The sequence below is a fragment of the Heteronotia binoei genome, chromosome 2, assembly GCF_032191835.1.
Source record: "Heteronotia binoei isolate CCM8104 ecotype False Entrance Well chromosome 2, APGP_CSIRO_Hbin_v1, whole genome shotgun sequence".
NCBI classification, from domain to species: Eukaryota; Metazoa; Chordata; class Lepidosauria; order Squamata; family Gekkonidae; genus Heteronotia; species Heteronotia binoei.
This window is the reverse complement of record NC_083224.1, coordinates 165464505-165490820: the sequence shown is the minus strand read 5'-3', so window position 1 is coordinate 165490820 and position 26316 is coordinate 165464505. Positions and strand designations below refer to the sequence as shown.

At 48.0% G+C, this 26316-nt stretch overlaps 1 protein-coding gene across 3 annotated transcripts in view; it reads right to left on the bottom strand.

Moving 5' to 3' along the window:
* BRINP3 (BMP/retinoic acid inducible neural specific 3) overlaps positions 1-14105 on the bottom strand; it is a 372579-nt gene extending 358474 nt beyond the window's left edge. The window contains exon 1 of one of the 3 annotated variants that reach the window (XM_060232385.1): positions 14014-14105. The gene's annotated coding sequence lies outside the window, so the exon portion shown is untranslated. Of the gene's footprint in view, positions 1-9532; positions 9718-11998; positions 12079-14013 lie in introns of those variants that run through there. The other 2 variants (XM_060232384.1, XM_060232383.1) reach the window with 2 other exon arrangements.
* Positions 14106-26316: the final 12211 nt, after the last annotated feature.

Here is a 26316-nt window from a genome sequence, read left to right as displayed (position 1 = left end):
CTGATGAGATCAGGCTATACCATCTAACCTTCCCTCCCCGTGAAAATTAAGAAAGTACTAAAAATCTAGCCAGAGCATTTGGCATCTTAAATTGGTCCCCATAAAATTGTTCTCGGGCTAGATGCATACTATAAAAATAATTTTAAAAGACCAATACCTTCATTAAAAGAAATGCTTGGACCTAGCACCTAAAAGACAGTAAGGTGAATGCCAGTAAGGTGAATGCCAGTAAGGTGAATGCCAAGCTTCAGTGGAAAGGACATTCTATAGGTAAGGTGCCACCACTGGAAAAACCCTCCATCTGGTTGCCACCTGCCTTACCTCTCCAGGCAGGGTCACAGAGAACAGGGCTTGTGAGGAAGGTTGTGACAGACAGCAGGCATATGTATGCTGAGAGGCAGTGGGTGTGAGTGACAACAAATGGAACTCACTCTGATTGGGGAAGTACGTCTAACTGTCAAAAGAGTGTGACAATTGGATAGTTGGAAAAGCAGTTACAGGAAGAGTGACTGGAAAAAAAGAGTGGTGGTCTTTGTGATGCTCTCTAGTGTGTAACAAGAGACACAAGGCAAAGTCTGACTCAGAGCCCGTGGAGACTCTGGTGGGAAGCTGCTCCCAGGAGTTAAGAACAGTCTCTGTATTTGTAAAACAAAGAATTACATCTTGAGAAGGAAAACTGTTTCCTGTATTAAGCTTAGTATCCAAAGGGGGAAGAAACTGGAAATCTGGAAGATCAGGCTTTGGAAAAGGGTTTTGAGGTTTAAGTGAAAGAACCACCAAAGGTGCCAAAGGCCCAGGTTATTTATCTTAAAGGGAAGATAGTAATGATCTTGCCAGAGAAAGAGGTCTAGTAGAGAGACCTTAGTCATATAACCAAAGGGACAAAGAAGGGTACACTCAGGATTGTGCTGTTATGAAGTGAGGGAGTTAACCAGAAATATAGACTATTTTTCAAAAGACAAATTTTAACATTGATAATACCTTTAAGGAAAGTTAAACCACTTTAAGGGAAACACTATATCTTGTGAAGTCAGTTACCTCAGTTCTGTGTTCAGTTTTAACTGTTTACCTACATCTTCTAAATCCCAAAAACCTATGTAAATATCCCATCTCTGCCCTGCCAGTCTGTTTAAATAAACCAAAACCTACCTGAACCTACTGTGCCATTTTCTGAAGGGTAAATTTTGACACCTGAAGCAATGACAGGGTGATCATTCCAGGGGAGTGCTTAGTAGAACCATCACCCTGTCATAAATTTAACTGGATATCTTGGTGAGGCCTACACTAAATGTCATTGAAGTTTGATGGAAAACAAAATAGTTACGGGCACATGAATAATAAATAGAATGATGATAAATGAATGGCTGTATTATCCAAAACAAACAAATACTTTTTATAATAAACATGAATTGAAAATGAAAATGGGTAATATAAGACCAATGGATCTTAATGAAGTATTGTTTGTTGATTACCCTGCAGTTCTGCATACAAGAACTTAAATTATAAGGGGCAGAGTGAGAGGGGGGGGCATGTAGAACACCTGACACCTGACATAAACCTGAAAGAAGCACTGTAATTCCTCTTCATCTAATTTGCCCCTGAAATCTTTCACTCGTATTTGGAATGTGATGTATGTTTCAAATCAATGCCATTTTGACCCAAAGAGAAATTTGAAGAAAAAGAAAAGGAGAAGCAAGAAGGGAAGTAATACAATTTTGTTTCTAGAATTTAATTTTGCATATGGTCAGAGGCAGGCCTCAGATTCAGTGGGAGCTCACAGGAGAACAGCTCCACTACTTTTCTGAGAGTTCCTCCTCCTCCTCCTGAGAGTTCCACCTCCTTGTCCATTGAATAGTATGTGCAGCTGCATAACAATCCCTGGATGAGCTCCACCACCTATTTTTCTACAAAATGACTGCTGGTCAGAGGCAATGTTTTCCCAAACCTCCCTGTCCTTCTGCTAGGGCACTTTATGATGCACAACATTTATAAGCAGGGAACCCTGCAAGGTATGAAGTTACAAACAAGTGCATGAAGGTGTTAACAGACAGCTACAAAGCCTAATCAAAGAGAAATGAAGGACTTTCTCTTGAAAGAGAAAAAAGAATGAGCAAAATCAATGGCTTTCTCTTTTTTTAAAAGGTGAATTTTGGAAAAAGAAATCCCACTCAAAGCTACTTGCAAGCGGAACCAATAGCAGGGCAGAAAACACCTTTGGTGGCCTAGAATAGAGAATCAAACCGCATCACTTAATCTTCGGTATACGATCACTTATTCTTATCGAGCCATTGACCTGGAGGAGGGTAAAGATCAGCCAACTAGTGCCAATCAGACAGAGAGCTTGGGACAGAACTGCAGAGCTGAAGCAACCTCGTTAGTGGTGAAGTGACTTCTCCTTGCTCCAGTTGGCTTTGGGAGGCTCCGGGATTAGAGCGGGGATTGAACTCTGGGAGGCATGCCCAGGGTTACAGTCCACAAAGAGGTAGTACATAGGTAAGGTGGAAGGGGCAGCTCTCACCCCATTTGTCCCCTAGTCCACACATACTAATTCCCTGATTGACCCCACTTGTTCTGCAAACAAAATTAAATGGCCTGACGTTACGCACACATACCAAAGGCACAAATCCATTTGCTATAGAAGAAAAGAACTAAGTGTTCTGTGCTGATAATGCTGCTATAGTTAAAATAATTGTGTGCCTTGAAGTCACAACTGACTGCTATGCTGGGGATTATTAAGAAGGGGACTGAAAACAAATCAGCCAATGTCATAATGCCCCTGTATAAATCTATGCTGTGGACTCATTTGGAATACTGTGTACTGTTCTGGTTACCGCACCTCAAAAAAGATACTTTAGCATCATAAAAGACACAAAAAAGGGCAACTAAAAGTATTAAGGGGATGGAATACCTTTCCTATGAAGAAAGGTTAAGGAGGACAGGGCTTTTTAGCTTAGAGAAAACAATGACTGAGGGATGATATGACAGAGGTTTACAATATTATGAACGGAATAGAGAAGGTAGAGAAAGAAGTAGTAGAGAAAGAAGTACTTTACTTCCTTTCTCACAATACAAGAACTCATGGGCACTCAATTAAATTAATGAGCAGTAAGCTTCAAACAGATAGAAGGAAGTACTTCTTCACACACAGAGTAATTAACATGTGGAATTCACTGCCATGGGATGTAGTGGAGGCAGCTTCAAGAGGGGATTGGATAAACATATGTAGCAGAGGTCCATCAGTGGCTATTAAACAAAAGTATAGATGCAACACTATGTCTGGAGCAGAGATGCTCTGTATTCTTGGGAGGCAACAGAGGGAAGGCTTCTGGAGTTCTAGCCTTGCAGGTAGATCTGCGGATGGCACCTGGGTTTTGACCACTGTGTGACACAGGGTATTGGACGGCATCAGTCATTGGCCAGATCAGTTCTGTTGCTCTTATGTCCTTATGACTCATGGTGACTGCAGGCATATGGGAGTTTCAATACTTACCCCCACCCCCCAAAAAAACCCTCAGTGCTTAATTTAAAATCCACAGCTTTTGTTTTCAATTTAACCATGAATGCACTTCAACCTTCCTGTCTCCCCTCTTCCAGTAAAAATTCTCCCCCGACCCCCCACCTAGAATCTGAAACAGTGTCCTTGATAGTTCCTTCTGCTCTGTGAGGCCATAGTACACATTAGAACAGGGGTGTCAAACATGTGGCCCAGGGACTGAATCAGGCCCCCAGAGAGTTCCCAGCAGGCCTGTGAGCAACTGGCTGCCATCTACTTCCTTCTCCCTCTTGCTTGCTTTCTTCTGCATCACAGCTTGCTTTGCAAGGCTTGCTCAATCGCACAGGAGCTACAGAGCAAAGCCTCTATTTTCTCCATCAGCTGAGGCTCCTCCTTTAGGGAGGAAGGAGGGAAGGATAGCTTGCTTTTCCAGGCTCTCTCAATCACACAGCAGAGCTACTGAGCCAAATCTCTTTTCCTTCTATTGGCTGAGGCTCCTTCCCCTCCTGGTCCCATGGGGAAAGAAGGAAACTTTGTTCAGTTCCCTGAATCACATGGGAGAGATACAAGAAAGAACCTTTAAGACCAACGACAGCTAATGTGTTAAGCATGTTTTATTTTAAGTTTTTTAAAAAAAATATTTAATTGTGTTTGTCTGTGTCTTTTATATAAAGTTTATATCTCCACTTCCTGACATTACATTTTATGACACACATGGCCTGGCCTGACAATATCTCCTTTATGTCAGATCCGACCCTCATAACAAATAGGTTCGACATCCCTCCATTATCCAATTTTTGTCTTCTTCTTCACCCCAACCCCTCATCATCCATGATGCTTGGCTTCTACAGCTGAAGCAGGACTATGATTGGAAACCTCTGCATAGTTACATAAGTGTAAACCCTAGCAAGGCTTACATGGCTGAATTCTAGTGCTGTCCCGCTGGAATTAGTTCCGATAACACATGCATAGTTTTGGAATGCATGACAGCTTCTTTTCCCTACATGACATATTCAGCAGCCTGAGCCTCTTTTACTCAAAACACAGGCTTTAGTGGGGCCCAGTGGATGTTACTGCCTGGAGACCATGCTTGGGGTACCTCAACATCTCAACGCCTCTGCCTTAGTAGTGATGTTTTGCATAGGCAGCACTTCTGAGAGGCTCTCTCTCTCTCTGCTGAATGGGGGGGGGGCGGGGGAGAGATGCTTACATCTCATCATGTAAAGAGTGAAAATCAAATGACATAATGGCCCTTCCCCAACCTCCCTTCCAGGAGGAAGTCTCATTTTGTGGTGCAGCCAACTGAAAACAAAGAAATGGTTCAAGACGGGGAGCTGATGGAGTCATCCATGGAAGGATACAATTTCACACTTAACGACGTTCACCCAGGCAAGACATACAAACCACAGCAAAAGCCAGGGCACAGACTGCCACTAACCTTATCTGTTTGAATGCCTCATGGGACTCCACTGAAGCAATCCGAGATTGGCTCCCTTCCTTTTAACACTTCTCAGTCTCAAAAAAAAAAAAAAAAAAAAAAAAGCCTCTCTCCCTCTCTACCCTTCAAGCCCTTTGAGAGTCTCAGCAAGGTGGATCATTCGCTACCCCGTGAAGAAAGTGAGCAGTGACTCACCATGCCCGCCCCTGACACAAATTTAATTTTTAAGATGCTACCAGTGACCAAAGCCGCGCCTCCTGAGGATCTCAGCCCGGGGCAGCTCTCTTTGGCCAGAAGAAAAGCAGGAAGACCCAACCCAGCTAGATCTCTTCTCCCACCTTCACCCAACAAAGAAATGCAGGTGTGGGGGGGGTGCCACACATGAGACCCTAAGGCACCATGCTGAGGAAATCCCCCCCCCCGCAAAAAAAGTCATGAAAGACCATGAGGGGGGACAGGGCCTGGCTCAGCAGCACTAACAAAACAGTGGATTCCCCCCCCTCCCCCAAATACTCACCCGGGAGATCTCAGGAAGCCAGGTGTCCGGGAGGCAAAGGCATCCCCGAGGCCAGCGTGCATCCCATGATAGTTCCAAGCGGGAAGGGACAGCGGCCGCCAGCCAGCGGTTCCTCGGTGGCAGAGACCCAAGTATCCCAAAGGCGGCGGAGGCGCGCACGCCACTGCCTGTGTGGATCTGCAAGAAGGAAGCCCGGAAGCCGCAGCAGTGTGTGCGGGAGGGAGGGCGGAGGGAGAAAGAAGGGGTGGGCCAAAAGCGATCGGGGAGCGCGGACTGTGCAATCCGTTCGAGGCAAAGCCGGTGGCCGCTCGATCTTCGCCGAAGAGGAGAGTTTGGTTTTACTGAACCTGCGCCAGCCAGCCAGAGCGACAGACCGCGAGCGCGCTTGTGCCGGAGGAGACGAAGCGGCGATCCACTCTTGAGAAATAAGCAGGGAGGCTGGGCGCCTCCAGACACATATAGCGCCGGAGCTGATTTCGGGCGCTGGGGTTGGGGGGGGGGGCGGATCCGAGGAGGTCGGCAAGGAGAGGGGATTAGGGGAGCACGCAGGAAATTTGGCACCCGCCCTCCCGTTTCCAGGTTGCTCTGTGTTAACTCCGTCCAAGGGTATTTGCAATTAACTTTCGACAAGCGGACCAGCAAGCCTGGACATTCGCTTCGGACGCCTGACAATCTAACGGCGAAAGAACTGGCCAATAACCACACAGAGACACAACCACCGCTTCGGGTTGCCTCTGTCTAGCCGGAGCTGCAGAAGGGATTCTTTAAAGGTGTCTCCAAAAACAAACAGCTGTGTGTGTGGGGGGGGGGGGGCGGCGGATTTGCAAAGTCGCCGTTTCATCAAGGAGTTTCTGATAAGGATCTGGCTCAAGGAAAGTTGCCAGCTCCGGGTTGGGAAATCCCTGGAGTGCGGAGGGGGGTGAAGCCTGGGGGGTGGGGGAACCTCAGTGGGGTACAAGCCCGTAGAGCCTGCCCACTCTCCAAAGCAGTCCTTTTATCCAGGGGGACTGGTGATGAGTTGCAATTCCTGGAGATCTCCAGGCCCCACCTGGAGGTTGACAACCAGAGACTTGTCAAAGGGGTCTCACAGAGCCCTGGGATCCCTGTGGTGGTTGCAGGGAAGCGGCGGGGGGGGGGGCTTGACTGACTGCAAGCGGAGGGAGGGAGAAGTCCGTTTCTTTCTCCCCTCCCAACACGTACGCGGGCTACGCTAAGCCTGGCCTTGTTTTAAATGCCTCTCGGTCCATTAACCGAGCGGAACAAACCCTCCTAAACGGAGACATCTCCTGGTCTATTTCGCTTCCCCTCCCTCCAGCTCCCACCGCTGCCGGCTGGGAAGAAGAGCTAGCGAAGATGCGCCCTGCCAAGACCGGCCTTCATCAAAACGTCTGGCTTTGACTGATGGGTGGAGGGCGGGGAGAGTGAAGCAGCTCCCCTGGCCTGCGAGAGCAAATCGTCTAGCAAGCTTCTTTCGCTGGGCTCGAAGGAGCAGCGGGTAAAGCCGCCGCCTTCCTGCAGGGATCTGCTCTGCAAAGTGGAAACCCAAGAAGCTGTCCAAAGCGAAGTCTTCTCTGAGTCCCTGTGGCCGGGGCAACGAGCGCCGCGTCTTCCTAAAGCTGGACGCAGAGACCCGGCGATTTCTGGAGTCTGCTACCATCTGGCTGCAAGAGCAGCGCACGCCTGGGGGAGGAGAACTCTTCGCCCCTGCCTGCCACGGAGGAAAAACGCCACGGCCAGTCCTCTCGCTGAGCCTCTCCAGCAAAGGACAGCCCGGCCGACAGGCGCTGCTTCGGGAGCATGGTGGCTTCGTCCTTGACAAGGCGCTAGTTGGAAACCAACCTCTGCCAAACCAGGGAATGGGATATCTCTGGGATCTGTGCCCCAACATCAGCCCTGGGATGGGAGGAGGGTTATTTGAGTTAGCCACATGGATTTATTTCCCCCATAGGCCAACAAGGGAGCGTATCTCAGCTTCCCAGGCCTAAGAGCTGCTTAGCTCCTGGGCACCGCCGTGGGCCAATAGGCCCTAGAGCAGCCAGCCAGCGAACAGAACTTCATTGGTTCCCAGCATTCCATCGCAAGGCTTTGCTACCTAGTCGTAAAAAGCGCGGGTCGGCAACCCTGGAGCCATGTCCTCTCCCTCACTCTCTCCTCAATGCCAAAGAGCCACCTTTCCCCGGAAACCTTTGGAAACAGCTCGCCTCCTCAATAGTATGAGGCCACTGGAACACGAAGGGCAGGCGTTTCCTTCTCCTGCGTGACCTCACGTTCCAACACCCCTTTGCCATCTCCTGGGCGTCCAATTTTAGGTGGGCCAAAGAAGCACTTCATGCGCTTGATAAGCCTGTTGCGTATTGATGAAGCTGTAGGGGTCATAATCCCAAGGGATGCTGAGCAGGCATGTGTGAAACTAGTTCTGGCTTCCATCCGTCCAATCTGTACTAGCTCTATCCGCCCAATCTGTACTAGCTCTCATAATAGGCCAGGCAATAATTTCGGGGGCTACAGAATGCCCCTTCGGTGTCGTTTGCCCTGCCCTCCCCTCATATTAGGCCTATTAGGCCACACACCCTGACACCAAACCTCCCCTCTCTGTCTTTGCTCTTCCATGGTCCAAGTTTTCTTCTCCCACTTGGGAGGGTGAATACACACAGCGACACCCTGCGGTGGGCAAACGAATGTCACTGAGGAGGAATGAATTGGCCACGTACAGACCTCCTCTTGGCAGGATTTAACAGAGTTAAAGGGGTCGAGAGCCACGTACCCCACAGGGTTGTTGTCCTGAAGATAAAATAGAGGCGAGAAGAATGACGTCATCCGTTTTGGGTTCCCCCGCCCCCCACTGGGGAGAAAGGCGGGGTATAAGTGAAGGAAAGAAAATGGCAGAGCTACCCAGAGAGGAGAGCCACCAGTCCACGGTGTGGCACGTTTGCAAAGGGTTGTCCGTATTCACTTTGGCAGGTGAGCGGGATTCAGAGTGGGACACACCCACAGATATCCACTCCCTTGCGCCTGTCTCTCCTTCGCCTCCTGCTAGTCCCCTTGACCTCTCCTTTCGCTGCCAGGCCTTCCTTAGGTTGACCATGGGTCTGCCATTCACCTCAAAGAACAGAACCAGGTTTTCTTGTAGATGAAACCCGGGAGGAGCTCATTTGCATATTAGGCCACACACCCTGACACCAAGCCACCCCGTTCCTGCTAACCCCCCTGCTCTCCAAGATTTCTAGAAAACCTGGGCCCTGCTGAGATGAAGAAACTCCCGAATAAATCCCCCCACCCCTGAACTGTAACCTCCTTAGCCTACTGATGGATGCCACCCCGCCTAGCCCTTCTTTGCTCTTTCTGTGGAAACTTGCAAGGGGAAAAGACACAGGAGCGACGGATGGAACTAACAAATCCTGGTCATTGTGGCCTATTGGGGAGGAAAGTGAGCCGCTGCATCCGGCTGGTTGGTTGAAATTGTCCTGCGATAATCTCTCTCTTCTCTTCCCCCCCCCCCCCATTATTATGCTTCGTCACCTCTTTAAAGCCAAACCACACAAGTCAAAAACGTCACAAGCTACTGAACCAGACTTTGGAGATTTTATCTCCCCCCCCCCCCCCCGTTGCTCCTGATTGGTGTGTCATTCGTCCGGGTAGCGTCCCCCCTTCCCAGTTAAGTAGTGTTGAAGTAGAAATGAAGCATTAACACTAATGGGGATTTTCTCTGCGAAGCGATGCTTCTTGAGGGCTGCCTGCAAATGCCCATTAAGACATCATTAATTGCATTGATTTATTCGCCACGGGTGCGCAGAAGAATGTTTTCCAGGCTCTCCTCTCCTGCAAAGGCGCACGAGAGCCTAGCCTTCCCCACCCAATGCGATCTCCTCTGGCCGTCTCTCATCCCTGCCCGTCAAGCTCTTTCCCCCGATGTCCAGACGTCGTCCAGAACCCACCCTTTGAGTCTGTCCCTTCCGCTCCCGAGAACAGTGCCCCGAATAATACCCCCTTCCTCCTTCCCTCTCCGCCTCTACAGTGCCAGCGCTACAGAATGAACCTGCGGGTCGCTTTTGGGAAGACGATCAGATGAAACGGAATCTCTTACCCAGCCGGCTCGCCTGCCTCTGGCGCTCTCTGAAGTGCATCTGATTGTATTCAAAGTTTCTCTTTTCGCCCCTGATCTCCAGGAGTTGAGCTCGCTCGGCTGCAGCTGCTGCGGTAGCCGCGGCCGCCTCCTCGGAAGTGTAATTGACTAGCCCCGACTGGGATTTGGTTAATTACACAAGTTCTGCCTGAGGGGGTGGAAGGGGAAGGCCAGCGCTAACAGTGATGACAGGGGATCCAGAGAGGGGGAGGGAGAGAGTCGCTTTCTGGAGGCTGCAGCCTGCGCGGGCTGAGCAAGGTGACTCCTCTTCCCTCGCTCGCACCGGTGGGTGGCAGAAAAAACTGGGGAGGGCTGAAACTACTTCGGTTTAAGTAATCCGGAGCAACACTCATCAGAAACTCCCGAGGCGGGTTAGAAAACAAGAAACCCATCTTGTTGACACTCTCGAACCTCTTGGGAATTGGTGTGGGGGGGGAGGGCGTCAGCTCCTTTGACTCCGGACTGGTGAATCCGGAATAACGACCGCGCCTGCGTTCCACGCTGCAGTGCACCCTTCCTGAGGAGTCCATTAAACACGCGCCCTTTGAGAGGCGGATGAATTACTTTCCGGGAGAAGACCATGGAGTCCTGAATTGTACCGCAACGCAGAGCGCGGAGGCGCTCCCACCCCCCTGGCCGCTTCTCCCGCGCATCTGGTGGTTAGAGAAGTGGTTCTGGAGCCCCGTGTTCTAGACTCACTCCACGACATCGTCTTAAGTATCTGGATGCTCTGGGTGAGTTCTCAGCGCCCTGACCGAGCAGGAGAGGGGCTGCGTTCGGCCGAGGAAAGAGTGTAGGATGAACCCTCCCGCCCTGTCCTAAGAGCAGCACCTTGGACAGTGCCTGAACATGCTCCCGTTTAAAGGCAGCGGGAAAGGCAGGCTACCTTTGGGGCGGGCTGTCTGTCCACAAACCGCTCATTTCTCTCCTGGGCGCTCACTCAGCCAGTCCTCCTGACGCGCAGAGCCGAGTTAAACAGAACTTCGGGGGGAAATGTGGGCCGAGAAGAAAAGGAAGGTGGCTTCATGCTAGTCCGCCGTGAGGGCTTGCCCTCCCCCTTGGACGTCCCCTGTGTCCCTTGGATGTCTCCGAAAATCAACGACTGGACCCAAAGAACAGGCGGCCATGCCACGGGCCAGTGTTCTCAATCGGATCTTACAACAGCCCTGCAGAGTAAACCGGGATACGTGGGTGGAGAGTTTGAGGCTGAACCTTAGGCCGAGCTGGCAGCAGAGGGGAGATTATTCTTCAGGCCACTAAACTTCCCCCTCCCCCTGGATTCAAGGGAAGGAGGCCTGGCAAGCCGCAGCTCCCTGCTGCATTCGAAGGGGCAAGCCGCAGGTCGGTCGCCGCGGGGCAGTCCAAGCAGCCGTGCACTGCACAGGCACATGTCTGGGGACACAGCCCTGCACGCTCGCTCAGGCGAGAAACGGCGCGGGGTCTGAAGGCAGGCTTAGTCCCCCCCCTCCCCCGCCCGTCTGCTGCCTGGAGTTGGAAAGGGGGAAAGGTAGACACGAAGAACCCGGCGGGAATCAAGCAAGGGGAGAGAGACTGGGAGAGGCGAGCGCTCCATGCAGTTCAGTCGCCTCAACTGGACCGGGCAATTTAGGCTTCCTCCTCATTCCCATCCGAGTGGAGGCAAGAAGGCATCGAACCCACGACCCAGAGCGCCTTTCCGATGCTCGGCCCCAAACCCATCACCTGGAAGGGCCCACGAGGATACCCGGAACGGAGTCTAGCTTGGTGGTAGTGGGCATTAGCTCCAGTCATTTCCCTCCCTTTCATAATTTTGGTTGTTGTTGTTTTCTCAAAGTCCTTTCCTCTTTAAATCCTCAACAAGATGGATCGTTTCCCTCCCAGGGACCTCCCCAGCAGGATCTCAAGCGTAGATGTGATCTCGGCCACCCAGAGGAAAACCAAACGTAGCCGACGACATCCCCCTCCCCCATACACAGAGGGCGTCAAGACCAGCAGATGCTGGATCTCCATCCCCAACCCATTACAAACCCAGGCGTACAAATGCAGATGTACGGGGCGCGCCACATAGAGGAACAAGACGCACCCTGCCAAGGACGTCTTCGGGATTCGACCGGGCCAGGTGGCTCAAGTGAGTGAGCCAAGGCATGTTCCGGCATTACAAAGTAGAGTAGGGGGGGGAGAGAAAGGGTTAATGAAGGTCTGGAGTGAACTGTAATTAATACCTACAGAAGGCTTATGTCGCTGGGGTTGGGTTTGTTTTTTTTAACCCACCGCCTTTGTGAAATCCTGTGTAAAACCTCCCGTCGGGACCCCCCCCCTTCCCACAAAGGAAGTAATGAAAGACAATTCCTTAGGAGGGGGCTGGCTCAGCACTAGTCAAGATCTGAGTGGAACTTCTGCAAAGCAGCGGATTCCAAACACCCACCCCACCCACCACCAGGTACTCACCAAGCGAGATCTCAGGAAGCCAGGTGTCCGGGAGGCAAAGGCATCCCCGAGGCCAGCGTGCATCCCATGATAGTTCCAAGCGAGAAGGGACAGCGGCCGCCAGCCAGCGGTTCCTCGGTGGCAGAGACCCAAGTATCCCAAAGGCGGCGGAGGCGCGCACGCCACTGCCTGTGTGGATCTGCAAGAAGGAAGCCCGGAAGCCGCGGAAAAGCTGGCGCGGCGGTGTGTGCGGGTGGGAGGGAAGGAGGGAGGGCGGGCTGGAGGAGGGAGAGAGAAGGGGTGGGCCAAAAGCGATCGGGGAACGCGGACTGCCAAGTGCGATCCTTTCGAGGCTGCTCGATCTTCGCCGACGAGGAGAGCTTGGCTTTACTGAACCTCCACCAGTCAAGCCAGAGCTCGCGATCGTGCCGGAGACGAAGCGGCGATCTACGCAGAGCACTAGGCGGGGAGGCTGGCTGGACGCATCCAGACAGATTTAGCGTCGGAGCTGCTTTTGGGCTCCGGGTAGGGGGAGGATCCAAGATGGTCAGGGAGGAGGGGGGACCGGGTGGGCACACGGGAGATCTGGCACACGCCCCTCTGGTTTCCAGGTTGCTCTGTGCCAACTCAATCGCACGGCGTTTACGATTAACTTTCTACCAGACTTTACGCCTGGTTTACAACAGCGACACGTCTGAAACTCCCTAAGAGAAAAGGGACTGAGAGAAGGAACTAACCGTTACCACACCGCCCCCCTTCCATGTCTCTAAATGTGGTTGTTGTTAACTAGAAGGTGGAGGCAATAGTACCAGTTGAGTCAGCGGGAAGAATCCCTTTTGCAAGGTCGGTCCTTGAAGGCGACTCGGGCTTGAACCAAAGGGGGTCCCACCCGCGCCTGGACTGGGGTCTCTGTGAGAAATGCAGGGAGGGAATGTGTGTGGGGGGGGGAGCGGAGAAAGCAGGGCTTGACTGGCCAAGGGTGAGAGCTCATGGCACCAAAGGGAAGAAGACGACCTCGGCTTCTTCCCCCCCCCCCATCCATCCGCACACATGTGATGTCTCGACTCCAATTTGGTGCGGAGTGGGGAAGAGAGGGAGAGTTCTCCTTTTATGGATTGACCAGCGTGGCCGGGCTTCACTAAGGTGAAACCGACCAGCCTAGAGAAAAGTAGGGGAGCGGGGGGGGGGGGGAGGGCGGCTTGTAAGTAAAGCTCGGAACACACGCCTCCCGCCTCTGTCTGCTTATACGTGTGTGTGTGAGTGAGAGAGAGAAAGAGAGACGCTGAGGACCAGGCAAATAGACACCCTGCGCGTCTTTTCCAGTCTTTTCGCCGTAGCCCCTACCCTTGGCTGTCTAATGGTTAAAGGGAAGGGGGGGGGGGTTGATGAAATGGCGCGGGAGGGCTCCCCTCTTCATTGACTTCCCGCAGCCCGATTCCAGTGCAAGCGCCCCCTCCCCCCATTTCAGTCCTCTGCGTCGGGCTGCAGCTTCAGCACATTTGAGGAGCATCAGTTGGGCTGGGGGCTGGCGAGGGCTTGCTTCAGCGAGGGCACAAGGGAGAGAACCGCGCTAAAGCGGTTCTGATGTTCTAACGCCATCGTCAAACAGGATACGAGTCTCGATTGGGAAGAAACACGGCCGGGTTGAGTGAGTCACTGAAGGATCCCCCCCTCCCTCCTTAAAAAAAAAAAGATGGCACGTGAACAGGGTTTTAAAGGGACGTGGGAAAGAAAGAAGGGAGTCGGTGGAGAACTGCCCCATTCACTCCCCCCCCCATCCCTTCTCCCCTGTTTTCTCTTCTCATTAGCTTTGAATGGAGCCAAGCAAGGACACTACGATTCTCTTATGTATTGCTAAGGAAGTCATAGCTGTGGCTCCCCTAATATGACATTTGGGGCCCGGCTCCTAAAAGGTTTTCAGTCGTCCGAGAGGCAAATAGAACGCCCCCCCCACACACACACACACACTGTGCATTTTTTTTTCCTCCCGTAGAGGCTGCAAAGGAGTCTTCCCACCGGCATCTAAAGTCTACTACCTTCTGTTCTAAGGCATCCGTGATCCTCGGCGGCCGTTGCCTCCTACCGACTGCCGTTGCAGAATGCATAATTCTCAGCCAAGGAGAAAACATGACTCTGCAGGTTTGGATGCTTTCACGCAAGTCTGTCTTTTCAGACAGCGAGCGAAAACTCTCCCGCCCGCTGTGATTTAAGAGTCCTCCGCGGAATATTGTTTGCAGCATCCTCACCCTTTACACCTGATGAGCCTCAGTGATTCAGATACAAAGCTACAGGGGCGACTGGTTTCTCGACTGACAGTCCCTTCTGTGCCACTCACCAAGGTTTTAGCTGGGATTATTTGCAGATTCAAAAAATCAGGCACATTTCCTGTTTCCTTGCTCACATTTGGAATCTAAGGAGCCCCATTATGCATTCCGAACATTCAGATCTGGAATGTAAGAAGTAATCTCACAATGCCAGTGGCTTCCCCTGAGATGTTTTGGCAAGCATGGAACAGGAGGCTGGATCAAATCTCAGCTATTACCAGTTGCCATTGCTTGTTACTTCTCAAATGCTTTGAAACTAAGACTGCAGTCCTTTGCACCTTTACTGGAATGTAAATCAACATGAAGTGCATGGAGAATAAATATGCATAGGACTGAGCTCTAAAACAGGCACAACACACACAACCATGAAATGAAATGCTGAGTATGAACATCCAACTAGGTATTGGAATACTATTTCATGTTAATTGTAAAACCCTCCCACCCCCACCCCCATTAGTGGTCACCATTGTGTGCTGTCAAGGTTTTGGATAAGAAAACAAGGAAGTATATAGTATTCCTGAATGTAATCCTGTAGTTGGGCACATTGCACAAATGGACCAGCAGCACACACTGAAATGCTGGCTCTGAGTTCAGGCCTACTAGTTGTCTGAAAAGCAGAATCCACAAGAGGACTTGTCTCTTATCCCATGACTGCTGAGTTTACTTAGGAGCATTTGATGAAGAACTTTATCAAAAGCTTTCTGAAAGTCTAGGTAGACAACATCTACCGGGTCATCCTTGTCCACGTATTTGTTCACCCCCTCAAAGAACCCGTGGGAGCAGGTCTGTGTGGACCAGGGCTACCAGGCGATTGCGGGGTAGGGTTGCTGGATCCAGGTTGGGAAACTCCTGGGGATTTGAGGATGAAGCCTGAGGACGACAGAGACATCAACAATGAAGATACTTCTCTTTCTTTCTTTCTTTTTCTTTCTTTCTTTCTTTCTTTCTTTCTTTCTTTCTTTCTTTCTTTCTTTCTTTCTTTCTTTCTTTCTTTCTTTCTTTCTTTCCTCTCCCATTTTTATTGTTGGCATTCTCAGCTTATTTGTATCACTTTCATCACTTTAACAACACCCATGCACAATTTTATACCATTTTCCTCAACAGAATATCTTCCCTACCCAAGAATATCAATGAATGTGTTGATTTAATAGATAAAACGTAATGCTTGAAAACATAATGTAAATATATTGGTTCATTGATTGGAATCTGATCAGAAAGAAACAAAAGCAAAATGGGGAGTTCTGAACTGAAAGTGTGAGACTACTAAAAACAACTACAGTGGCACCCCTAGTTAATTATGATATGAATGAAAAGTGGGCATGGAAAGGACCCAAAAAGTGCAGGATATGCTGGGATCATGCAAGATTTTTGTTTTTCAGTGATACTATTAGTACATAGACTGCCCAATGACCAAGGGTGAGCAAAATTGCATTGAATTTTCCACTGTTGAAACCATATGATACTTTACTCACAGACCACTGACTTATGGGTAGTTTAAGCAAGAAGAAGAGTTGGTTTCTATACTCTGGTCTTCTCTACCCTAAGGAGTCTCAAAGTGGTTTACAATCACCTCCCTTTCCTCTCCTCACTACAGGCACCTTGTGAGGTAGGTAGGACTGAGAGGGTTCTGAGAGAACTGTGACTGACCCAAGGTCATCCAGCTGGCTTCATGAAGAGAAGTAGGAAATCAAACCTGGTTCTCTAGATTAGAGTCCACCACTCTTAACAATTACACCACATGGGAATGTCCCTTAAAATTGTACCTCATTGCGCCCTACATATTCTGTTCATTGGAATGTAACCCAGCAAAAGTACCCATCTTCAGGTTTTTCAGAAGGCACAACATTTGTTTCAGGAATATCAGATACATACAGTATCTTGTAATAGATAAAAATGGAAGCCTTGAAATCTCCACGGATGATTAATGTTGACAAAAAAGGATCCCCAATCCCAAATATACCTTTTTTTAGATGTCAAAATACCTTTTAAGGACTTCTATTAAATGTGTTAGCATTACTACATAGTGGTAGCCATCTTATTTTTTTTTTTCATTTAGTACCTTTTTTCATCATTTCAGGAGGGCCGCCCTGACTCAATGCATTCTCAACCTTTCTGAGGTATCAAAAGGGAAATCAGACCTTTTCCTCAGTTAAGCAATCATGGGGTCATCCATTTATGTAGGGGGAAATACCATTTTCCTCATTTCTGAAAACATCAAAGCACCCCTCAGTCCCAAACTAAGTTTCCCTAAACACATAGCTGCAGCCTCAAATGACAGTCTAATGTCTAGCTACTCCCTCTTTCTTTCTGTACCATCTAGCAAACCCATGTCATCATATCACAGGGTCTAGATTTCTGCCATTACATCTTCCATAGCTCATAAGAGCAGGAAGAACATCAGGACATAAGTTGCATTAGGCATTATGGAGAGGGAGGGAAGAACTAGATGCATGTTTGCTATTATCTGTGGCAACTGCACACTTAGGGGAACACCATTTAGTTGGCCCTCCGTGTTCTGCAAAGGCTGTCAAATATATTTTGTAATTCAAGGCATTCACGAAGAATGCTGTCCACTTTGTATAGAAAGCAAGGATAAAATCTCTGCTGAAAACTCAAGAGAGGAGGAATTGAAAGGTGCATGAATGGGATAAATCCACAGTGCCAGATTGAGTATGTTTGCAGCAATAGCTCTTCGAGGCTACACTGCCAATTATTATGACGATTGGCAAGCCCAGAGGGGATTTTTTTCTCTAAAGATGTGCTTATGAGCTAATGCTTTTTTCCATCCTCTTTTTTTGTCCTTAGGTTTTATGCCAGCTCTAATGAAGTCCCAGCCAGAATGTTTTGTAGTCATCTCATTCATAAAATAATAACCCACAGGAGGAACTTCTTGACAAACTGTTGCTATTGATGATGAAATTAAAATTGCCTCTAGAGAATTTATGCAGGTTCTTGGAAATCAATGCAAAGTCTCAGCTGTGTTCCAGATCCTCAAGGGCTGGGGATTTTTGCCTTCATATTTTGTCAGCATATAAAGTGGTTTTGAGTTGATAGCCATATTAGCTTGCTGCAGAAAAACCAAAAAAAGACAACCATATGTTGAGAGTTTGTAAGATGCAGCCAGTAAGAGCCATCAATTTCCTGGTTAAGATTTCAACTCTTACAATCACAATTAAGCAGTGATACTGGATAACAAGTTGGGATTTATCTCTGCCAGGCTGGGATTTGTCCCTGCCCGGTTTTAGTAACACAATAATTTTTAATGACTTCCAGAGTTCAGACATGATGTGTTCATGCATAACTTGATTAAATATCTCCATCATAGGTTGAGCCAGCTTAAGATAGCATAGTTTATAACAGGGGTGGTCAAACTTGCTTATTATAAGAGCCATATAGAATACTGATCAGATATTTGAGAGCCGCAAGACATGAACATCAGATGTAGGAAGGAAGGAGGTGGAAAGAAAGCAACTTTAACTTTAAATACATTCTCCAAGCTGTCAGCTGACTTGACTTGGAAAAATGATCTAAAGAGAGAATTGCCTTCTCCAAGCCAGCTGATGGGTGGCTTTAAGAGCCACTCAATATGTGTAAAAGAGCCACATGTGACTCCCAAGCCACAGTTTGGCAGCTCCTGGTTTATAATATTCTGCTGGGTACCCATCAGGTCCTGTTGACTTATTATTCTTCATATTTTGAATCACATTTACAATTTATTTCAAAGTTATTAGGGCCTGGTTTGAATGTTTACAGATTTCCCATTTCTTACATTCTCTGAGTAAGTGGGAAAGTTAAAATAGACTGCTTACAAGCTTGGAACAATCTATGAACTCTAAGACTCTTTCCTCAAAAGGACTAATTTTGATGCTCTATAAAGCTCTATTGTTACATACAGACCTTCCTCTAACCTCATATCAAGTGGCTTGGCATAAAGATTTGGTAAAGAACTTACTTCCTCTCAATGGGATAGAATTTGGAGCGCAGCAATTTATACATCTCACTCCCTTCCTATACAGCAACAGCTATACAGGTCTTGTTTTGTTGGTGTTTCAGTCCATACATCAGCCCTCACCTAACATCATCTTGTTGGAAACTGTGTAGAGTGAAAGGCTCATTTTATCATTGCTGGAGGGCATGCAGTAAGATTAACTGTTTCAGGGAAGAGATTCATTTGATCACAGGTCTCTACAACCCTAAAGACCTGGCATAAATTCTCCTAGATTTATGACCAAACATCAAGATCCCTCGTAATATTAAAGACCTCATTTCCACCCTCTTCACAGCAGCAAAACATGCTCTTGCATCAAATTGGAAATCACATCGTATTCCCCAGATGCATTAGTGGTACCAGAAGGTATTGGATTAGTTTTTGTTAGACAAAAACCACAGATGGAAAGTGCAGAGAAACTCTCAGCTTACCTCCAAAAGTAATATGTCTAAATCAGGAGTGTCAAACATGTGGCCTGGGGGCCAAATCAGGCCCTCAGAGGGCTCCTATCAGGCCCCTGAGCAACTGGCTGTCATCTGCTTTCTTCTCCCTCTCTCTTGCTTCCTTCTTCATCGCAGCTTGCTTTGCAAGACTTGCTCAATTGCCCAGGAGCTATAGAGCAAAGTCTCTATTTTCTCCATTGGCTGAGGCTCCTCCCCTGGGGAGGATGGGGGGAGGGAGAGATTGCTTTGCCAGGCTCTCTCAATTGCACAGCAAAGCTACAGAGCCAAGCCTCTCTTCCTTCTATTGGCTGAGGCTCCTCCCTCTCCTGGCTGTTGGGGAAGGAAGGAAAGAACCAGAGCTTCCTTTGCCCAGTTCCCTGGATCCCATGGGAGAGAAACAAAGAAAGCACATTTCAGACCAATGAGTGCTAATATTTTAAGCATGTTTTATTTTAAAGGGTTTTTTTTTAAAAAAAAAAAAATCTATAATTGTGTTTGTCTGTGTTCTTTATAAAGTTTTTATCTCAGTTACCTAATCTTAAATAGGTACACAAATGGCCTGACCTGACATGACTCAACCCAACAAGGTCTCATTTATGTAGGATCCAGCCCTCATAACAAATGAGTTTGACACCCCTGGTCTAAATGGTTGGTTTGGCTTGAGGCTTTTATTGTTTTGATAGATAACTTGCAAGGAGAACATTTCATTAATTCCCAATCCATATGTCTTCATCACTAAATATTTGAAATGGTTAGCCATTGAACTTGAGCTCCATGTCTTTCTTTGTAGTAGTAAGATAAGCCCTTGAGGTATTTTGTAGCTAGTTATGTCAATCCATACAGACTTATTGATCGATCTATAATTGTAATGTACTGTATTTTATTCTAATAAATAAACAGCTTGCTTTAAAAAAAATGCAACTCTTCTATGAGCTCTAAAGGCAGGAGTGGGTTGGTCCTTGAATTTACTGGGTGGGCCACTGCTCTGGCAAGTCCTGGGGGCCAGGAACAAGCCAAGCCAAACTCTAGTCATGCCAGTAATCCTGCAGGAACCAATCAGTTCAGACTCAACCAACAACAATGCACATAAACTGGGTCTCAGGCAAGTGGTCTCTCTGGCGCTGCTCAAACCATGGAGGCCAGTTGGTTCAGCTTGTTTCTGGGCTATTTAAACATCCCCAACTCGTTCTGTCCTACAAGTGATCCTAGACAAAGCACACTCTCTCAGCTTCCTCCTGCATCATGCAAAATCTGTACCAAGTTATTAGTCAGATGCAATGTCACAAAGATTCCAAATCCCATCTTTCCTTCCCAACATCAATACAAGGCCTGGGTGAGGAGCCATGGATCAGTGGCACAGCACCTTAAAAAATCTGAAGGTTCAGTCCCTAGCATATTGCATTAAAAAGCACAGGTAGTAGGTTATGTGAAAAGTATGTGCTAGAGATCCAGGGGACCCACTGCTAGTGTGACTCAGTATAAACCATCTCAAGCAGTCTTCATTACGAGGAAGGCAATAGCAAGGGTATTTGCAAGGGACAATCGCTGGGCAAAACACAGGTGCTATCAGTCGTGCTTATTTACATTTTATTTGCTATTCAGTTTCCACTCCCCCTGCCACTTTCTGCTTTCAAAGAATACTCCAATCAGCTTACAATCCCAATGAATAAATAACAAAACCACCAACCATCACAACAGCAAAACATCTCCAATTATGCCTGTAAAATCACAATAGAAAATAGATGCCTACTAAGCAGCAACCACAGCCCTCACCTGGATGCCCCAGGCTACTCTGATCTTGTCAGATCTCAGAAGCCAAGCAGGGTTGGCCCTAGTTTATACTTGGATGGGAGACTATCAGAGAAGCTACGCAGAGGAAGGCAATAGCTAATGACCTCTGAATATCTGTTGTCTTGAAAATCCTACAGGGTCACCATAAATTAGTTGTGACTTAATGGCACTTTCTTTCACTACACAGTAACCATCAGGGCTTTTTTTGTACCATCAGGGCTTTTTTTGTAGGAAAAAGCCCAGCAGGAACTCACTTGCATATTAGGCCATGATCCCTGATGCCAAGCCAGCCAGAACTGTGTTCCTGTGCATTCCTGCTAAAAAAAAAAAAAGCCCTGGCAACCGTAAACCAGCAACAGTAAGTAAAACATTGTGATCCCCTCCACCATATGGGCTTGATGGTTTTCCAGTCTTGCTCAAAGTCCATGAAACAAGGTATGGAATGAACCTCAGCTGGTAAAGCACCATAACTTGACCTTAACTTTGTGAATAAATGAATTTTCTCCTGGGAGGCTGGCAAGGAACAAAGCCTCCACTTTGCATTTTAACAGGGTTTTTTTTTTCTCTCTAGACAGAGGAGGAAATCAGTTCACCTACTTTAGCCCACCTTCATACAAATGCAAATAAGTCCAGAGAGGAAGAGTCAATTGCCCCCCTTCTCCCCATCCTTCTTCAGGCAGGGAACAGAGTTTGGAGGACTGGGGGCTACAGTAGCTCTAGGGATTGATTGACTGATTCAATTTATAAACTGCTGTCTCTAGGAACAGGATGGAGAATGTTGTGTATGTGGACCAAAGTGAAGACTTATACAGGTGTTCCTACCGAGCTAATTGCAGCCATAAGAACTGAGCTTTGGGACTCGGGAACAATAGCCAGCAGGATGTAATGTAATGTAATGTAAAATTTTATTTATATCCCGCCCTCCCCCGCCGAAGCAGGCTCAGGGCGGCTAACAGCATTTCAAGTAAACAATACAATAATAAAAACATTAAATTCACATTAAAATTCACATTAAAAACCAGTCAATAGTCAATAATTAATTAAAACATTCCTAAATTAACACTGGCGGTAAACGTTATTAATCTGGCGGTAAAAATTAAATTCAGTTATTGGTGAACGCCTGTTTGAAGAGGGCGGTCTTGCAGGCCCTGCGGAACTGGTCTAAGTTCCGCAGGGCCCGCACCTCCTCTGGGAGTTGGTTCCAGAGTTGTGGGGCCGCAACGGAAAAGGCCCGAGTGCGGGTGCTTTGAAGTTTAACTTCTTTTGGCCCAGGGATATTCAGTCTGCTTTTCCCCACTGACCTCAGTGCTCTCTGGGACTCATATGGGGAGAGACGGTCCCTCAGGTAGGTCGGTCCTTGGCCATATAGGGCTTTAAAGGTTATGACCAGCACTTTGTACTGAATCCAGTATACGATTGGCAGCCAGTGCAGTCCGCGCAGCCCCGGCCGTATATGTTCCCATCTTGGGAGACCAAGTAACAGCCTGGCCGCCGCGTTCTGCACTAGCTGCAGCTCCCGGGTCCGGTACAGAGGCAGCCCCATGTAGAGAGCGTTACAGTAGTCCAATCTTGAGGTGACCGTCGCGTGGATCACCATTGCTAGGTCCCAACGCTCTAGGAAAGGGGCCAGCTGCCTCACCCGCCTCAGGTGGAAGAATGCTGACTTGGCAGTGGCTGTTATCTGGGCCTCCATTGATAATGAAGGCTCCAGTAAGACGCCCAGGCTCTTCACCCGCTGCACCGTCTTCAGCGGCGCCTCGTCAAAGGCTGGGAGAGATATTTCCTTCCCCAGAGTGCCACGACCCACATGGAGAACCTCTGTCTTCGCTGGATTTAACTTCAGCCCACTCAGTCTAAGCCACGTTGCAACTGCCTGCAAAGCCCGGTCCAGGTTCCCCGGGGCGGAGGCGGGCCGGCCGTCCATTAGTAGATAGAGCTGGGTGTCATCTGCATATTGATGGCAACCCAGCCCAAATCTCCGGGCAATCTGGGCGAGGGGGCGCATATAGATGTTGAATAACATCGGGGAGAGAACTGCTCCCTGGGGCACCCCACAGTCTAGTGTGCGCCTCTGGGATCGCTCACCCCCAATCGCCACCCTCTGTCCCCGACCCATGAGGAAGGAGGAGAGCCATTGTAAGGCCAGCCCCTCAACCCCTATGTCGGCGAGGCGGTGGATCAGCAACCGATGGTCAACTGTATCAAATGCAGCCGACAGATCTAATAACATCAGTATTGCTGCACCGCCTCGATCCAGTTGCCGCTGGAGGTCATCCACCAAGGCGACCAGGACCGTCTCCGTCCCGTGGCCCGGCCGGAAGCCAGACTGGCACGGGTCTAAGACAGAAGCATCATCTAGAAATCTCTGTAGCTGCAACGCCACTGCCCTCCAAATCCCTGCTGCCCTGCTCCAATCATGGGCCCCCTGCTGGTTTGAATGATCCAATAATGTGCTTGCACAGGAACCCTGAGTTTTATATAGCTGGCCCCATTGGCCCAGTTAGTCAGTCTTAGAGTGCAGCCCTATGCTATGCTGTACCTAATAAAGAACTATGATCACTACCACCTCACCTCTTCAGTGCATTGAACCCATTATATTATAGAGGAAATGCTTCTCTGACCTGACGTGACTGGGTCAAGTAAGCGGGAGGGATATGTGATAAAAACTCCATGCAGGAAGAAGGAGCATTTTTTCCTTTGGGATGCTACATCCAGGAGAACTCTGAGATGTGGTCTGCAAGCAAGCAGCCATTGACCATGCATTTGCCTGGGAGAATTGGAGCAGGTTTTAAGGTAATGGTCCCTCTGTAGAGAACTAGAACATCTAAGCAAAAGAGCATGTATAGAGACAGGGATAGAGGGTTAATTGTTTTACCAATTTCTTTTGAATTCCTTGCTCATTTTGGTGCTGTGCTAAAAGTTTGCTTGTAAACACTGTCCTTTTAATAAATACTTTATAACTTTTTATGCTGGGAGTGGTTCTCTGTACCACACAGACCTCCACCATCTTGACCATGCTATTTTAGAAGGTGCACCAGTTGGCAAGTGGCTATTCCTCCAGGGGTGTGCAAGGCAGTAAATTGTCTCTATGGTGACCAGGTGCTGGGCAGCAGGAAACACTGAGGCAAGGCCTCTGAATGTGGAAGGGAAGCTGGGAGTCCTGAGCCTCCCCGTGGGAAATCCCACCAATGATCAAGTGATGGCAGCAGGCTACCCTGAGAGTAGAAGAAAACTCTCTCCAGGTGTGGAATGGGGCCTGCAGGTCAGAGCAGGCTAGTTCCACCACAACCTCAATAATACCATCCTACTGCCAAATCTGATTGCTACATAGCATTATTTAATGTATTTATTCAAATAGTTATAGCATGTTTTTCTCCTCAAAGCAATCCAAAACAGCTTGTGTCATCATTTTATCTGCTCTGTTTTATCTTCCCAACAGCCACCCTGCGAGATTGAGTGTGACTAGCCCAAATTCCCCCAGTGAGCTTTCATAGCAGAGTGCAGATTTAAACACGGGTGTCCCATCACTGCACCATTATGGCTGCAATTCACTGCATGAGCAGTGACAATCACCAGAATTCTGGAAGGAGGACCTAGGGAAGCAATGGTGTTAAAAATGCGAACATTCACACAAATTATGTAGGGTTTTTTTTCCTCTAGGGGAACACAATTGCCAATGTTTTCTTTTTTAAAAAACCAAATTTGAGAATACTTGGGTTTCTCTGCTTTTCTGCAGAATTCTCATTCTGTTGGCTTTTTTTTTTTTTTGGCATATGTGAGCAAACACTGCCACCTCTTCAAACCTCACAATATACCAGTGTTAATGAGTTCTTTCTCCGCATGTGACTGTGCAGTAATTCTTCATTTGAAAATCCTCTCCCCTGTATATTTAGTCAGCAGAAATTGTGCTTGGCTTTTTGAGACGCTTGGGATGAAGTGGAGGGGAGGAGGAAAAGCAATGCCCTTAAACTGAAGTTATGACAAAGTCATTAAAATTCAAAGAACCAAAAGGGTTCAGTCCTTGCCTCCATTAGTGCTTAGCATTTTTCCATGTCTGTGGTTTATTTGGCCTGCCCATGGCTGGTAACCAAGACATACGAGATTTAAATGTCAAAAGATGGCTTACTAATTAAAAACAACCTCCCATGGTGTGATCTAGATTCTTGTTTTTTAAAAAAACAACAACAATAATGTCCCACACCTCTGTGGCTGTAAAGGTCCTTTTGCTTTTTAAGGATTTATTGCACACATTTTTTAAACTGGCATGTGCAGCTGAATGGAGCATTTTCACAGTAGGAGGTAAAATACTATCTAAGTAGGTATTTTATTGTGTAACAGCCTTTTGACCTCCATAAAGATGAAATTCATTCATCAGTTTCGGATGCTCCATGGAAAGACTTAGTCTGGAATTGACATCAACAAGGAAGGCAAGCTTCAGGCAGGGCTGGTTCAAAGCATTTCCTTGCCCCAAGCAAAGCACATCTATTGTCTCCTCCCACATGGTACAACAGCTTGGTTCAGACTCAGCAGGCAACGTCGTTAGTCCAGGAAGGAATGCCTGCTGCCTTTGCTACCTTGAAAGGCTGAGTGATGAGGCAGGCCCCTATGGCTCCTTCCTCAATGTGATGTAGTAGATAGAGTGTCAAACTAGGATCTGGGAGACCCAGGTTCAGTTCCTCACTCTAGCATGGAAGCTTGCTGGGTGACTTTGGATCAATAGCTCTGTCTGATCGTAACCTACCTCACAAAGTTGTTGTTGTGAGGATTAAGGAGGAGGCAGAAATGATGTTATAAAATGCTTCAGGTACCCATTGGGGAGAGAAGTGGGGTATATAGAAATAAATAAATAAATAAATAAGGTGGCTTGGACAAAGAACCAGCCTTGGAACAATTGCTTTGTGAACTGGGGAAATGTGGTTCATTTCAGTTCATGGTTCGTGGTATGCCCAGTTTATGAACCAAGAATGGTCACAGACCTTTAAAGACTAAACAAACTGGTTCAGTTCATGAGATTCGTGATGTGGTAGAATGCCCCCCCCCCCACACACACAGCATGCCTAGAGACACCAAACTCACAGATCATCTCTGGCTGATTCTCTTCTATCTGCTGTACAGGTTTGTTGAGGATTGGATTTACAGGGCTTGAGTTACATATACACCCTATCCTCCAGTGTTTCCAATTGAGGGGGGGGGCAGCAAAAAAGCAATGGCAATAGAAGCCCAGCAGAATAGAATGAAAGTCCTCAAGAATCTTTGCAGTACAAACTTTTTGCAAGCCCAGCAGAACCAGTGCAATGTGCCCAGCAGAACCAGTGCCACTACGGCAGTGCAAACCCAACAGGACTAAGGTCAAACAAGAGAATCTCTGCAGTAGAAAATGAAGCTGGGGGGTGGAATTTTGCAAGCAATGTACTAGACCAGAAGGACCCCATGCCAATGTGGCAATGCCAGCTCAAAAAAATCTGATTTCTAGCACAGAATTATACTGCAAGTTGGGGGAGGGGGGAGGTTGTAAATGCAGCAGAATCAGTGTAATTTACAGAGAGCCCAGCAGTACCAGTGCAATCACAGAGTGCCCAGCAGAACCCAGCGCAGTTTAGTAGTACCTGGCAGAACCCAGTGCCAATGTTGCAATGCTAGCTCAGTCACAATCCCAATGAGAGTGGGGGCATTTGGGTAAACCCAAAAGAACTGACATTGCAAGGATTGATCTCAAAGCATATTCAAAACAAATTCAAGCAAGTGGGGTGGGATTTTGCAAACTCTATGCACAAAAATGGGAAATGAACACAA